Raw genomic sequence first — 16,940 nt, 5'->3', positions numbered from 1 at the left:
TCTGCTCTGGAGGCATCAGCATCTGCTACCAGTACAGCAGCAGAGAGCAGGGACAAGGGCAGGACCCTGCCATCCTCCCGCCTGCTCCACGATGCCTCTCTGGGCACAAAATCCTGTTTGCTTTGTGTCTGGGCTGCAGCATGGGAAGCATCGCATGGCTTCTCTTCCTGCACCTCCATCCCCTGCGAGCTCTGCCCCAGAGCTGGAGGCTCAGATGTGATCAGACCCTGCAGCCAGTGCTGAACCAGTGGTGGCACTGGGGGAGGCCCTTCCTGCTCAGAGGGCTCACATGTACCCCATTCCCCCACTCGGTTTTGGTGTCAGGATAGACCACAAGAAGGACGCTTGTCCCCAGGGGACGGCTGATGAAGACCCAAAACAGCTGGGTGCCAGTGCCGAGCTTTGGTGCTCCCATCCCAACCCTTGGGATGCAGGGCATCGCCTTCACCACGCTCAAGGGCCACAGCAGCAGGGATCCCCTGGGACCTTGTTTTCCTCTGCACCCTCCCCAACATCCCAGATCCCCAGTGGGTACCCACTGTGCTGGGGGGAAGAGGGCTGGCCCTAGGTTCAGCCTCATGGGGGTTCTTGCAGCAGTGGCCAGTGAACAATGATGGGGATTCAGGGTGGTGCAGCTGAAAATCCACAAAACACTCATTCTCCTACACTCGTCTATGGCTGGGCTGGGACAAGAGGGGAATTAGGACCTAGTCCTGCTTGCGGGGAGGCTTCCAGAGATGTCTAGTCAGGCTCCGTGCCAGCTAATCTTCCAGGCAAACTTTATCCAGATCCCTTTGGCTGCAGAAACTGAAAAACTAGCCAGACTACAACATAAAAGCCTGGTTTCTGCTGTCAGCTGTATGGGGCACTCCAGAAACTGCCTTATCACCGTCTGATTTTGAAAGACAGCCTTGGGATTTTTTCCGCGTGCTGCTCTTCCCTCCTCACCCTTGCTCTGCTGTTCCTCCACGCATGTTCGAGCTGGGAGCCAGACCAGACACCCCTGCCAGGTTTTCTCACACACCGCAGGGCCAAGGTTTTCTTTCTAACCATTTTTATGCCCTTTAGGCCATGGTTAAGCTATCCCATTTCAGAAAGTGCTATTGCTCCAGTCTGAGGCAGATCCTGCTCATCGGAAGTGGTGATGGACAACCCAAGGAGATGCATCCACCAGGACTTCCAGGGTGGACCAAAGAAACCTGATTCCTCTGGAAACTTAAAACTGGTGATTTTTTTTGTGCAGCTAGAGGCAGGAGCTCAGTGGGGAGCCCTAGGGAGAGGTCTTGCTCTGAGTTCCTCCATCGGCCTCCAGTTCTGATGTGTAGGTGATGTCCGTGCCCTGTAGCAGGGAGACACCAGCTCTGGAGGGGCAAAGGAGAGTCACCACCAATGTCCTGCACAGCCCCACGAGAAACCGCCCTCATCTGTGGCCCTGGAAAAAAGGGAGATGGAGCAACTGAAGCACCTATCCAGGACCACTTGGTAACTCTCAGCTTCGCTCCTGCTATCCCAGCACAAATACTTACTAGTTTAGGTTGCACAGAGATCTCATACACTTCAGAGGAGTCAGGGGGCACCTTTCTGCAGCAGCTCAGGATGGAGTTAGAGCAGATGCAACCGCAGGAGTCAGTACTGTGGTACCCCTTGTGTGGGTGCAAAGCAGCCTAACCCAGCACCAGCAAGAGAAAAAACCAGCAATGCATCAGGGATTTGCTTAAAACAGCACCATGCAACATCCCAGCATGTTTCTCATCTCCTCCTCTTTCCTCTCAGCCTTTCAACAAGATTTCCAACCAAACTTCCCAGCCTAGCTGGCATGGGCAGGGCAGCCCCTTTGCAGCACTGTTCGGGGTATTTTCAGGGCACGAAGGAGCTCGGCCATGGCGCCGCAGACAGATTGAGCCGCTTGGCTCCCAGCGGAGTCGGGCAGGGAGCCCCCACACACTCGCAGGTGTCCGCTCCCCCCGGCAGTGCCGCAGACGGATGCGGATGGTGGACTCGACCCAAGAGACCAAACCCCAGCGCTGACTCCCTGATCCGAGGAAGGGCAGATGCAGAGCAGCCGGGCTCACTTGGCTCTTCCCGGGATGCTTTCACAGCTGCAAAAGCCTGCTCCAGGTCCAGGTTCGATGTCTCCAGCCTCCCCGCTCCTTCAACGGAATGGTCCCAAGGAGTGGCGGCCCAAGGTTTTTGGTTTAGGCCAATCTCCCAGAAATTCTGTCATCATGCAGTGCATCACGCACACTCCCGGATCCGCATTACACAGAGCATGGCCCCGCTCCAGCACCTCTTAAAGTCAGTGGAAAAACCCTCCCTCGCTACAATGGGAGCTGGCTGGGGCCGTATACGATCTGACAGATACCATGGAGCGAGAGGAGTTGTTTTAATCTGGGAATATCTTGTGGCCCTAAAGCTTCTTCTGGAAATGGACAGGGCAGCGCATCTGCAGAGCACTAAGAAAAGTTCCCGACTTTGCAAGAGCCTTTCAGTGAGCATTTAATGAACCATCGTTATCTGATCCATGTGCTCCCAGTGCAAGGGAACCGCTCGGGTTTCCAACTGCACACATCATCTGATGCTCATAAAACGAGCTGATGTGTCTGGAAGCCCTAGACCCAAAGAAACTTTATTTCAATGGGGAAAAAAAGTCAATAATGCTTTAAAAAAACACCCCTGCGGACCAGCAGAGGTGGGTGGCTGCTCTTCCTGCTCACCTGGGGCTTTCCAACAAAGCAAACGTTCACTGATAAAGCTCACAATCTCCTTATAAAGGCAGGATCTGTTTTGCCTGTAAAAGGGAAGGTTTGAGGGAAGTTTTACATGTGTCTCCTCTCTCTTTCTATGCCTTTATTTGCATTTTCATTTTCACAGTAGTTGAGCTAATCTGAATGGAGCAGGAGCGAGAGTCCAGGTTATAACCAAAGTATCAGGTAGCACCTTCACATCTGGAAGGGATTTTGACACAACTTCTCCCAGACTGTTACAGACAGTTTAAAAGCAAAATCTGATAAATAGCAAATGTTTAACAAGTCAATAGGAAGCTGCATTTGCAGGAACATGTGGCTCTGACTGGTCTAGCACCACCACATTGCCAAGGCCCTCCAAACCCATAGCACACGTACCTGCAGCATGGGGTGAGGGTTTGCACGGATCTGCCCGGCCCTGGTCTCAGTTACAGAGGGAAAGATTAAAGACAGATGTGCCTTTGCATCTCCAGATGTGTCTTTGCATGTCCAGGCATGTCCAGAAGCTCTCTTCACAGCCTCAAAAGGTCCTGAGCCTCCTGGCTTTGGTGCTAAGGGACTTTCTTCTCCTTCCCAGCCTAAACCAAGTCCCTGCACTGGCCAGTGAGGACTCACTTGGGTGACTGCACAGTGGCTCAGAACCACACAAGGTCTCACCCCAATTTTGCACAGATTGGGGTTCATCAAAGCCCCCAAGCCAGAGGCGTTTGCACCTTTGAAAACCCTTTGCCATCCCTTGAGAGCCGCAGCCGCCTGGGCAGCGCCACCGTGAGCAAAATGTCCCACCACAAAAGCTCTCGCAGTGTCGCAACCATGCCTAGTGTGGGGAGACTTCATACCAATAAACAAACAGCTACCCAAAATGTGGCAAGAGGTACTAAAACAGGGAGAATTATGCAAGGAGAGGGGGAGCAGAGGGGGAGATGGAGGAATAAGAAGTGACCAGGAAAACCAGCAGAAACCCTCCGGGATGCCTGCCTATATTTAAAGATAATGTGTCCCGCCGTCTTGCCAAGTCCCACTCATTTGGAGCTGGGCTCATGTTTTGGATTAATTTTAAGGCAGTTCCTAAAGCATCTCACTTGCACAAGGAAGAATTTTTGCCTCCTTGGCCAAGGTGACCTTTAAAAAACTCTCACTCACTATTTTTCAACCTCTCACTCATTAAAAATTGTCATCACCCAGGAGCTGCGGGACACGCAGTGCAGACAATTCATTTTCTGGTGCTCACCAGCCCCACGGCCTCAGAGCATCCTGGAGTGGGGCCGGGTGCGGGGATGGGGGAGCAGGGGGTGACTTCTCGGCAAGTCAGAGCCCTTCCCCTCTCCTGTGAGCATCACTTGACCGAGGGCTGACAGCAGAAATTGCCCACCCTGGATACCCAAGCATATCCAGGCATCCCACCATGGGCTGCTTGAAAGTTTTCCACAGAAACTACTCTTTCACAAAGTCAGATTTTTATATTTTTTTCACTAAAATATTGTGTGGACACATGCATGTGCTCTCCAAACCGGTGCCTTTGTTCGAGGAAGGGAAAAGTAAATTGCAAATATTGTCCCTAAAGGGTGACTGTTGCACTGCACGTGGGGTTTCTACTCAGCTCTTTGCTCAGAGCCACCACAGAAGAAACCACCTCAAGATATTACCCAGTTTTTGGGCAGAAATGTAAGAGCGGTCACACCCAGAAACACCACCCAGGTCACCTTCTCGCCCAGGCATCTGTAGCATCCTAATCGCCCTGGAATCCAAAGCATGTCCACGGCAGGGCCGTCAGATGCTTCCCATTTAGCTTAAACGTTTGCAAAATGCTCAGCCACTGACTCACCGCAGGGCCCAGGGGCTCCACTGCCCTCATTGCACCACGGCAGGATCATGTTCACTGCCCTCGTGGGATTTTTGGCCCAAAAAGAGGGAATTTTTGAAGCCAAGCATCCCTTGGTACTTTGCAGCTCTCCCAGCATATCCAGATGCTACCGGCGCACCTCGTGCCCTAAAGATCCCGTGGCAATACCAGGTGATAGCAGTGATCAGAAATAGGCCTTTTGGCTGGAAAAAAATGAATCACAAGATCTTGCTGTTTCCCAGACACAGCACGAGGACGTCCTTCCCGCAGCCGCTTTGGTACATTTAGCATCCAGCCCCAGGGGAACCAAGACGTGTGGAGGCAGCCACGAAAATGAGGCAGATATTTGGGGTTTCAGTTAAGCAAATCTCCTTCAACCAGCAAGAAAATGTGAGCCTGGGTTTGGCTAGATTTGGAAGATGGAAGCTTTTGGGCAGCTCTATGGTTTTATTTAAATCAGTTTAACCAGCCATCACATAACTTCATCCCATGAGGGGAATGGGGAAACTCAAGGTGCCTCTTGTGCAATAGATGCTGCTCTCTACCCAGGCAGGTCTGGGGTAGTGCTCAGAGCTTTGCTCCATCTCTGTCCGGACTAAAGAAAAGACCACACACAAAATGGTTTCAGGATGCCAGCAGCTGTGCACAAAGCATTAGGTTTATATTAATTATGTCTGGACCAAAAAAAAGTGGTGGGACTAGAGAAGGAGAGCAAGCAAGCAGAGAAGACAGGAGGGATGGAGGGAGGCTGCTGCATCATACTGATAAGATTCGCTCAGATCCCAAATGCAGATCACAGCACTTGCTGTGTGTCTGAATACCTCCTGCCCTGCACCACCTTGGTCAATGTAAGGTGAAAACATAGCCTGTGATGCTCTCAAAGACCCCGGTGGGACCCTTTCCTCCAAGCTTTGCTTCCTGCTCCGCTTCCCTCTTTCTCCTTTTCTGAGCAGAAATGGTCCCAAGAAAGACTAGAGAAGGTAAAGCAAATGCTGCTGCTGACAGAGGGAGGGATGCTGGCAGCTACTGGGGAGTGAAGCAGCAAAAGAGAGGGGAGAGGAAATAAAATGGGGAGGAGGCAGACAGTAAGCAGATTCATTAAAAACAGAAAAATCCCCTTCCTTTCCCAGCAGTGCAGAAACCCCAGCAGTGGCTAAACAAAGCCCTTCACCGTCCCCTCTCTAGAGAGCGCTGAGAGCACCAGGAACTCTTCCAGGGCCAGGGACTGCCACCCTGTATCAGCACAGACCCAGGGCGCCCTCATCCTCTCCCTAAGGGCAACAGGAGCCTGGCGAGGTGTGGGCTCAGCCTGCCTTGCCTTGGGTTTGGTTAGCCAGCAAAGAGACGGGACTGATCATACCTCCACAAAGCAAAGCATCGCTATGGCAGGTCCATGATGTTGCTCATCATGGGAAGGGGAAAGAGAGGTTGTACACCAGTGTCATCCCACCGGCCCAGCCCCAGGCTCACCAGTATGCAGAGGATGGACATCCAGCCCCGAGTCCCCCTGACAGCAAACACCTGCCTGCAGGGACTGGGGTGAGTGACTGCAGTGGTGCCCATGACCTCCTGCAGCTGCTGCTGCTGCTGTGTCCTGCACATCCCATCCCCTGCATCCTCCCCTGGGCTCTGCATGCCCACTGCCACTCCAGCAGTCCCTGGCCAAGGATCTTGCTGCGTCAGGAGCTGCACAAATCCTAAATATGTTCCTATCTCCTAAAAGCCAGCAGCCCAGCCAGGTGATGAGCACTGTCAGGTTGCCGCATCACCAGGTACACGCATTTGGCAAGGGTGGTGCCACCACATTCCCTGCAGCCAGCTGTACCAAGGCAGCACGGCAGTCAAGGCCCCCACCATCAGCAGCTGCCCCCTCCCAGCCCACCCAAATCCCAATTCTCTCCCACGCGGCCTCACTGTGTAATGAAATTTTATGTTGCAGCAGCACCATCGCCGCTCGGTGGCGCGGGGGGCCCAGCTTGCACACACCAGAAGCTGGACTGACCCATGTCAGAGGTGATTAATTTATGAGGTTTTTGGCACCCACTGCTCGCCGCCAGAAAAACAATATCCCAAATTCCAGGCACTCCCGCCCAGCAGATGTGTCTGTGGCAAGGGCGACCGATCCAGCCCACCTCACAGAACCCACTGCAGGGATGCAGCACCTGGAGCTCCTGCGCCACCAGCCGCCTTCCCCATCCCTGCTGTGCATCTGCAGGAAAACCTCCCCTGGGAGCAAAACCCATGGGTCTTGCATAGGCGTCCATGCTGCTGAGCCATCAAGGAGAATTGGGATGGGAAGGGGATGGGTGTTGGGATGCTGTCCTACTGAGCCCTCGCACCCTGGGGAGGAGCGGCACCATCCTGTCCTGGTGCTCAGCAGCCCATGGAGGTGCCTGGCATCAGGGAGCGTGTCTATAAACCAAGCAAGTACTGATTAAGGCCCAATCAAATTGGCATTAATCCATATCATCAGAGAAACATACCAGGCCTTTAAGGGACAGATTAACAAAGTTGTTATCATTAGCAGAGAGGGTCAGAGAAGAGGGACGGGGCGCAGTGTAGCTGCAAATACTAGCCAAGCCCTGCAGTTTGCCCTCCCTGCTTCTATCAGGGGTCTAAAGTGAGAAACCAAGAGGGCAGTGATATCATTCAGATGCTGCGGAGCACTCGGACGTCAGGCAGCCAAGAAACACGAGAGATTTTTCTTCCTTTCCCCCCGCTCTGCCGCCTCCCCCCAGCTGTCAGAGAAGGGATGGGAACCCATCGGAGCAAGGGCCCAGCCAGCCCCTCTGCACGGGCTGCAAGGAAACCTGCTGCCTAAAGAGGCCTGAGCTTGCCCTGACATCAGGGTGAGAGCCGGAGTGGGGTGGACATGGGCGAACAGCCGCTTATTTATCCCAAAAGGTCAAAAGCGCCTTGGAAAAGGCTGGGTCTGGATCGCCACGATCCGGAGGAGGCCAGCATCTCCTCGAAGGAGAGGTTTCACAATTCATCTCGTTTGTTCGCTGTGGCATTTTCATCACGGTAGTTCAACTTATGCAATTACATAAAAAACATCTAATGAAATCTCGGTGACACAAAACATGAACGTTTATATTGGCCTCCCTGTGCTGCGGAGTTGATCTTGGCCGGGGCGTCCAGACAGACATTCTGCATTCTTCAGAGATTAAGCACTGAAACGCTCCGGAGAAACCCAGCTGCCCGCTCCCCCTGCAGCCGCGCCGCTAATTCCAACCACATGCTCACTGGCCGGGGAAAGGGAACACGTACGTACCTTATACAAACACGGGTACCGCCGGGGACCAACCGGGCACCCCCCAGCTGCTTCCCCATCACCATGAGTCCTCATGGGTCTCTGTAAATAAATACACGTACAGCAAGCTTGGTGGGTACAGTGTTAGGTATAAGGTACTGCGGTGAAATTTTTAATAAATAAGAGGAGCAACGAGTAATATTGAGACAAGGCTGGAGCCCCCAAGGCCTGACTGTGTGGTCATGATGCACCTCACCAGTGTTCCCAGTGCATCAACCCATGAGATGTTCGGTCTTAGTCAAAATCAGTGAGCGCAGGAGGCTCAGGGCAATGAAACCCTTGTCCTGGTTTGGTCGCCACCTCCTGCCTTTTAAAAATTCTTCTATCTCCCATTAAAAATCAGGCTGATCTTTAAAAAAGGGAAAAAGAAGGGGAGGATGAGGCATAGAAAGCAGGGAATTTGTTCTTCTCAGGGGCATAGGAGCAGCTGGGTGAGTATCTGCAGCATTTCTGGAGGACGGGATGAGATGGGATGGGAGCGAGAGGAACAGACACCCCATCCCGTGCTGTCTCGAAAGGCACCCATTGTGCTGGGCGGCACCAGGTGGCACCACCAAAGCAAAAGCCACCACAGCATTGTTTGCACCACCACAGCGCGTGGCTGGCTGCAAACCTGCATGGGACCTCACTGGCACTGTAGGGCAAAGAAGGGCAAATCCTGGCCAGCACGTGCTCACGCCACTGCTGCTTTCTGCAAATACAGCTTGGTTTGGGGACAGAGACCAGCACCAGTCTGGCTGGATCCAGCCACAGGGATCCTGCCCTGCACCACTGGCTGCAGCTGGAGCTCTTGAAAAGCCCCAAAATGCCTCTCTTGCATGGTCTGAAGTGCAAAACCCACCTGGGGACCACCCAGTGCCCTCAGCAGTGCCCTCATTTTAAGGGCAGAACATTTTTGACATCCTACAAACCATTGGCAAAACAAGATGTCAGGGCTGTAACTGCTGCTGGTGTCGATTCTGCCGGGGCATGGGAGGGATCCAGGAATAACAAGGGGGGTGTCAGTGAGCATCAGCCCCCTCTCTCAGGGTGCAGCTCCAGCCCTGTGGGTGCATTGACTGCATGGGATGTCTGCAAAGGCTCAGGCTTTATCGCCTTGCATGGAAGGAGGAAAGACGGGAGGAGGGGAGAGGGAGAGAGAGGAAAAATAGTCCCTTATTCCACTTTCATCAAGGAAGCATCCAGCCATCCAAAAAATTTAATGTCATATTTTAGCAAGAAAAACAGCTGTTGTGGTACTTTAAGGCCTAGCATATTTTGGCCAGGGCTGCATGTTGTGGATATTGGCTGAGTCAAGGTTAGCTGTTAAAAGGCAGAAATTCTAGACCCGTATGAAGAAACATCGCGTTCCTTTATATTCAGATAATATTTACTCCCAGGCCTGTTTTGTTTTGTTTTCTTGTCCTTCCTGGAGGGGAGCCCAGCCCCAGGGCTGTGGCTGCCCTTGGCATCACCACTCTGCGGGCAGGGGGTCTGTGCTCAAGAGACAGCGGTTTGGGGCGATGGAGGCAATGGGAAAAGCAGGAGAGTCTCCATCTGGCAACTCCAACTCGAGTTTTGCCCCTCAGTTTTCAGCACTGCCCAGCTTTGTGCCATGCCTTGTGCATGAGGAGGGACAGAAGAGGAGGAGCTGGGGGTTCGTGATGGGTCCAGCCCAGCAGCACAGGCACTGGGGGGAAATCGATCACTTCCCTGTGGGATGGGGACCCACAAGGTGCCTGCTGGGCTCATGGCACAGCATGCCCATGCCTTTCACTGTTCAGGTTGGGTCAAATTTTTATTCCACAACCCCCAAGGGGTAAAAATTCCCACAAACCTGTAGCAGGCAAAGCAAGAGGAGGAGGAGCTCCCATGCCATCAATCCCACTCCCTGCCCCAGGAGGGGCAGCTCTACCCTGGATAAGGTGCCAGCATACCTACAAAAACCCCACAGTATTATCTCCACTTAAATAAAGTGCAATTTTAATACGGTATTTTGCAGCTTTATCCTTTCATAGCTTTGTTGTGTTAGAGTCTATCTATGTTTTTGAAGTTATCACCTATTTTAATGCCAGTATCTAATGCTGGACCCCAAAGTAGCCATTCCCATGCCACTGTGCTCAGGACGGGCCAGCCCCCTCCAAAAAGTCTTCATGCAACTGCTTCTTCCAGTGCTGAGCCAGGAGAGTGAGAAGAGCCTCTGGTTCAAGAACAATGAGAAATGCATGGGGATGCATTTATACTGCATGGAAAGGAACCCCCCCCAAAAACCCCCAAAACTGGACATCGCAGTAATTGAAAAATCCTACATGCGGTGAACCCGCTGCCACTTGGCAGAGGTTTTCCCCTCTGTGCAGGGGTACCAGGACTGGGGGCACCCGTAGAGCCTCACATCCCGATGCACAGAGCCCCCCTGGCCCCGTGCCCACCCAATGCCACCCAGGCTGTAAATGACTCAGCTTCTCGTAAAGCTGGTTTGCTGAGGAAGAAAAGAAAAACCCTTGCCCCGAAACAATTCCTCGGCGCTTGCCAAGCTCAGTGGGAGCAATCCACGCCGTCTCTCTGCTTCTCTGGAGTGCCCAACACCAGCATCCCCCCTGTTGTGGTGCCACCTCCGGAGCCAACCTGGAGCCAGACCCCCAGCTTCCCCGCAGCGCCGGGGCTTTCCTCCCCACCTCCCGCTAAGCGCCATCCCCAACCAAACACGGAGCCGTCAAATGCAACCCTGCATATTTCCCTAACCTCAGACACTTGGATAGGGAAGGCTGCGGAGAAAAAAAAAAAAAAAAAAAAAGGAAAAAGAAGGGAGAAAAAAAAAGTCCAAGGTGGAACCGCAATGTTTATAAAATGGGTCACTGAATTATACATAAAAATATTTTCCTTGTGGATGCAATTACTTCCTGGACTTGTTATTCCACAGATGCTTAAGTTTGCCTCAAGCAACTCCAATAAATGCTTTACAGTCTGCTAGATCAACAGTAGCAGCGCTGGAGCGAATTGAGCAGCACTGTTTCAAATTTGTCAGAAAACCACACAGTGTTTTCACGCGCACGTTTTAGAAACCCAAACAAAATGATTCCCCACTGTCGTGCTCCCTTTCCTTACGATTTCAATGCATTTCACGTGAGCTCCTCCAGCCATGGGCAGAGCCCCAGGGGCTCAGGATACCCAGGTGAGCACTCCCCAAAAACCAGAGATCCCTTGGAATGAAACAGGGACTGAGCAGGGATGGCATCTCCCATCACTCTCCCATATAAACCCTGCTTCTTCTCCCAAATTATCCCCATCTTGTCCTTCTGCAAGGCCTTGCTCATCAGGGACCGGGGGCAGGGGGATGTGTAAGCGGCTTAGGAGGCTTTCCCAGGGGAAATGAATTTTGGGAGCGAGGGGTCGGGGCCGGTCCTACCTGCTGTGGTGGCTCCAAGGGGGTGATGGAGAGTTCAGGGGCTGGGGGGGACACACGGCACGTGGGGTTTAGAAGTGCAATGAAAAAGGCCCAGAGGAGCTGCAGCAAAGCTGGTTGGGAAGGAGAGGAGCTGAGGACATGGCTGGCTCATTCATGGGCTGGCTACAACAGTTTTCCCCCATGGCATGAACACATTATTGGGTATTTTCTATCCAGCCACTGATTTTCATAAAACTCAGAGAAACTTAAGGCCACAGAGATGTGTAAAGACACTTTTTTTTTTAAATGCATGTAATGCTCGGCCCAAAGGCCTCTGAATAAAATCCTGGTCCATCTGCTGTATCTTGATCTTCAAAAATAATCAAAGCTCCTTCCGTTTAAGGGCAATTGAGAGTATTTAGTGCCGCTTCCTAAAACCTTGCATGGGAAAGCAACCAAGGGCCGGGGTGTCAGGGGACACCTCAGGATCGTGGGGCAGAGCACTGCTATGCCAATAAAATAAATTCATATCTGCCCAGGAATACCCAAGATTCACCCCAGGACTGACAGGTGGCTGTAACAAGATTATCCTTTTAACAGATCACCAGCAGAGCAGAAATATGCTTTCAGGTCTCTGCTTTCACTCCGAATTTCATCCACGAGATTTTCTATCGGCAGGATAAACTTGTTAAAAGGTGCCTGCAAAAATGGACTTATAAAAAGCTCCTTATTCTCCTGCTCCGAGGATGCAGCTGCCTCCCGTTCTGCCTTGTATGGGAATCCCAGCTCATCTTTGCCTTTTATAGGCCACTGTGGCAATCCTGCTCCTCTTGGAGCTGGAACACAGCCTTGTCCCCATCCCTTATCCCATGGGGAGGGGGTGATGGCCAGGTCTCAGCAGGTGATGCACAGCAAGAAAGTCCCACGGGACCTGAGAGAGCATCATCCTCCTCGACGAGGGCACCCTACAATGCCCAAAATCCCAGCGAGGCAAATAATTTATGACCCACCCCATCCCACCACTGGTGGAAATGGCTTTGCCAAAGGGAAGGAGCCAGGTTTCCCTCTGCCATTGCTCCCAAACTCAAGATGGGGACAAAGAGAATGTCCCCACGGCCGAGCCGCAAGACCGGAGTGGTGCTGCCACCTCAGAGGTTAAACCAAGGGCCCCTCTGGGAAACCACTGGCATTTTTATTTGGAATTAGGTCCTGGCACATCTCAATTTTCAATTCAACAGCCGCTGAAAAGAAACATAAAATAAAACAAGTGCCAGCAGTGGGGAGGGAGAAGGCAGCACTGGGTCTGCCCACGGCCCCGAATTAGCTGCAGAAAAATGTTAACATTCCTGCGCTGGCCCCTGGCCAGGGGACGGAGCAACTTGGGAGATGGTGATGCAGCCGCCGGTGAACACGGCAGCCCCCCGTGCTGCGGAGGCAGCACCCCGAGGTGCTTTTAAATGCCACAAGCATTTGTCTTCCCAAGGCAAAACAGCTGGGAAATGCCATCCAAGAGGTGATGCATCCTATGCGGGATTTCACTGTGGCTGGACACCATACTGCTGCAGGTCAGGGGGGTCAGATCCTGTCTCCAGATATGCGAGCCACCACGACTGGGGGGCCAATGGGCAGGACAGTGCAGAGGCAAGGGGGAGCACAGCATCCCACTGAACATCCCCAGATACCCCCTGCCAGCTTTTACTGCAAACGTGCATGAGCTCAGGTGCCTTCCCAACTCCTGGGGCCCCACCAGATCATTGCAGACCACAGCATCCCACTGCAGACCACAGCATCCCACAGCAGACTCCCCAGCACCCCACACAGCACCCACCCAAGCACCATCCCTGGTTCTGCCTGGCTGCCGGCACAGTTCAATATCACTGGCCCACACCCCGGGATCCGCCAGCCGCCCCAGCCCTCCTGATTTTGCCATTTGCCGGGCGCTGGAGGCAGCGTGCCGCGCTCGAGCGCCGGCGAGGGCTCCAATCTGTTCCTCATTAGGAGGGGCAGACAGCCCAGCGCGGGAGTCTGAGCCCTAATCTCCTTTCCAGTTGGTATCCGTCAGCAGATGTACAACAAGTGGTTGGATATTTTAGCGGGCATGTGTGTGACAGAGCCGTTTTAAGCTTTTCTTTTTCTTTTTTTTTTTCCAGCCGGGGCGGATAAAATGCCGCGGCTTTGCTGGTCGCATGCAGAGCCGGACTGCTCCGCTCCGCCGGCGCGGTGGTTTATTTTACCAAGGTCTTTCTTGGAAGAAGCGGTGATGAAGTTAACAGCCTGTGAGCCATAATTGGCTCACATTAAATCAAGGAAATGATATGTTTTGTTTTGCCTTTTTTTTTTTTTTAAATCATATTAAACAGGAGTTTTCCCCCCGAGCCAAGGAAGGAGCAGGCAGCAGCTCTCAGGAATTTGGGGAGGGGAGATTTGAGTCTCAAGGCACAAAGAAACCCAGTCCTTGCCATCAAATCAAAAGCAGCTTCACTTCAAAATGCCCAGCAGTAATGCCCATGGGCAAGGGAAAGGTGATCCAAAAACCTCAGGCTGTGGCACCAGAACAGGCACTGCTTCAAAGCATGGCCAACAGTCGATGGAGTTGAACTGGACACACTGAAAAAAAGAGATTTCTTTTAAAAAAATCCCTGGAGATGCTCAGCCCCTGTTTTCATGCAGTATTGCTGCATGGATGTCCCTGCAAGATCAACCCCATCATGCCAGCAAGGCACCAAGCGGTGCAGGGACCATGGGGACCAGCTCCCAGCACCGCTGGCCGCATCTCCCCCCTCCCTTGGGAGCCACCACAGAAAAATCCTGGAAAAAATCCTGAAAAAAGAAAATCCACAAAAATCCAGGGTCCAGAAGAGCATGGTCCTGTGCTGCCTTGACACTGCTTATACACCCCAGCCATGGCCAGCGGCCACCCAAAATCTGCAGCAAAAGACACAACGAGTGACAGAGCCACCACATCACATGGGAAGGGAGGAAACCGCGATCTGCCCCCACGTCCCCTTTTTATCCACTGTCTCAGTTTCACTTGTTCCTGCAGGCACTGGAAGTTGTGGGTGGCGAGATTTCACGTGACCTAAGAAAAAGCCCCACAAGTAAGAAAAAACATCCCACTTTTGGTAAATCCCACGCCCAGCTGAAGATCTCACACACGTCTTGCAGCTTATCCTGGCTGCTGGGTTAGCCAGGTGGGGAACAGGACATCAAAACCCCTCGCTTTAAGTATGGGGGGAGGAACAGATCTTCCATTTCTGTGGCAATCAGGAAAGCCCCCAAACTCAACCCTTTCCAAGTTAAAAAAAAAAACAAAACAAAAAAACCAACAAAACCAAACCAAAACAAAACCAAAATAAAACCCACACCAAAACAAAACTCAATGGGAAATTCTAATTTTGCTTGGAAATGTCATTTCCAAATGGCACATGAGAAATCAAGCTCTGACCTAGCGCTGCTGACAGGCAGATATTTATCCCCACAAAATTTCCACATAAACCCATCACTTCTGTCAGTAGGTCTGGACACCAGAAGCAAGGGTGGGGAGAGTAAGGGGGGAGCCTGGAGGCAGGGGGACAGACAGCCCTGCCCAGCTGCGTGCCCTCAGATACATCACTGCGAACACCGTGGGTCTCCTCCAGACCCATTTTGAGGCAAGATGCAGCCTTTTCCAACACATTCGTAGTGAGTATCTAATTTTTTTCCCCCAAAACTAATCATACCATTGCTTCCAATACATTAAAGCAACATGAGCCTCTGCTCCCAAGCCCCGCAGCACTTCATCATTCAGCGCCGCCGCTCTCGCCCGTGTCGGAGCGGAGCAGATCCTGTCCGACACACATTTCTCAGTCTATTAGGCAGAGTTATTCTTTTACTCTGTGTTTTGATACTTACAAAGCCATTACCGTCCCTCGCATGCACATCCATCATCGGGCCTTCAAACTCCAGAAAGCCCAAAAAAAACCTATTTTCCACTCACCATGCAGCCTGCCAGGCTCTGCTCTTCTACTCTGCCTTGCTTCATCCATTGAAAGACATTTTAGCAAGTCCCGAGTCCAACCAAATAAACAGATGGCAGCCTGAAATGGTGGTGATTTTTTTTGCTGTGAAGAGGGAGCAGGGTGATGGACACAGCAGGGAAGAGCTGACTTATGTCTGATGGGTTGGAAAAGCCAACCTGGGCTTGAAAAGCCAACCTGGGCTCACCATCTTACCTCTTCACTGCCCCGACAATGACCATGTGGTGCCCAAAATTACCTGCATGCACCCCCAGAGCAGCACCGTGCTGCAAACTGACAGCTCTCTCACAGCTTCACAGGATGCGGGCGATGCAGAGACGCAGCCCTGCCTCAGCGCAGGGCAAAGCAGCCCTGGGGCTGCCCCTGAGCATTCTTGCATCTTGATCCAGTAATCACCAGTTCAGACTTACTGGGAAGATTTATGAAAGGATGTGGCCAGATACAGACAAATAGCCTTGAGGAATGACTGATTTCTCCCTTACAAGAGGAATAGAAATTAATTTATGAATGGGGTTAGTTAAGTTGCCAAGTGGCTTTGATGCAGTTTATTTTTTTGCATATGCTCGTGATCTATTGCACAGCTGTTGGGGGGGAGGAAGGTCCTATTGAGCTGGAGCAATGCATCACTCTGGCCCAGGCAGCCAACAGCTCTCAGCAAAACCAGATTGTCCTTTCATCAGGTCTCCCAAATTGGGCGCCTCGTTCCTCCCCAGTTCACTCTCAAGGGCCTGCAGCCACTTCACATCCTGCAGAGGTGAGGAGCTGGGCAGGAGCCCCTTCCCCATGGCCATGCACCACAGACACCACTGGTGTGGGGCCTTCTTGCACCTTACCCACCCCATGTGTGTTTTGGTAGGACCTACAGGAAGTCAGGAGGAGTTCTCCAGGGGAGATGTGGTCAAGGGATAGGATGGTGGGTGCTTTACTCCTTACCAACACAGCACTTTTGGAAAGAAATCATCAAGGGCAGAAAGAAGATGTGGTGCCACACATGCTGCTCACCAAAAGCAAGCATGAGGACCCACTGCACCGCACCAGGGGGCTCCTCCTTGCCCCCAGGGGACACCGTCCCCCTGCACACTGAGGGACGGACCTGCCTAGGGGCTCAGCCCTGGCTCCCCAAGCCCAGATCAGCGTGGGCACCAGCTCCCTCGTGCTTCCAGCATTACAGGTGCTTGGAGGTTTCTCAAGACACGAAGTAATTTCCTGCTCGAAGCAGCTGACAAATCTGCACAGCAACTGGATAACCCTTGGTGTTTCAGGGAGATTCAACTACTCCAGCTCACAGCTCCTCTCCAGTATGCCCCATCCTCACTGCATCACCCTGCTCCCTCCCCAAAGCCTCCCACAAACAGAGCTATTTAGGACAAAACTGTGTTAATTAAAGTATCAAATAAATAGAGCAAAACTAGCTAATACACATTTATGGGCTTCTCAACTCCTCAGCTATTAATTGCTTTGTAGCCAGAAGTGTGAGAACTAAATGATGCAGGCAATGGCCCCTCTGGGGCAGGAGGTGGCACACTGGCACACACTGGAGTCACTGCAGCTGGGCCAGGCTGACCCCACTGCAAAGACACAGCGGGCTCCCAGGGCTGCCCCTGGCCACCCAGCACCCAGCCTGTGTTCCCGAGGCTGTGTTCTGATCCCAAGGAGCTGC

The sequence above is a fragment of the Mesitornis unicolor genome, unplaced genomic scaffold (assembly GCF_000695765.1).
Source record: "Mesitornis unicolor isolate BGI_N332 unplaced genomic scaffold, ASM69576v1 scaffold16790, whole genome shotgun sequence".
In the NCBI taxonomy this organism is placed as follows: domain Eukaryota; kingdom Metazoa; phylum Chordata; class Aves; order Mesitornithiformes; family Mesitornithidae; genus Mesitornis; species Mesitornis unicolor.
The sequence above is the reverse complement of the archived record's forward strand: the minus strand, read 5'-3'. Positions refer to the sequence as shown.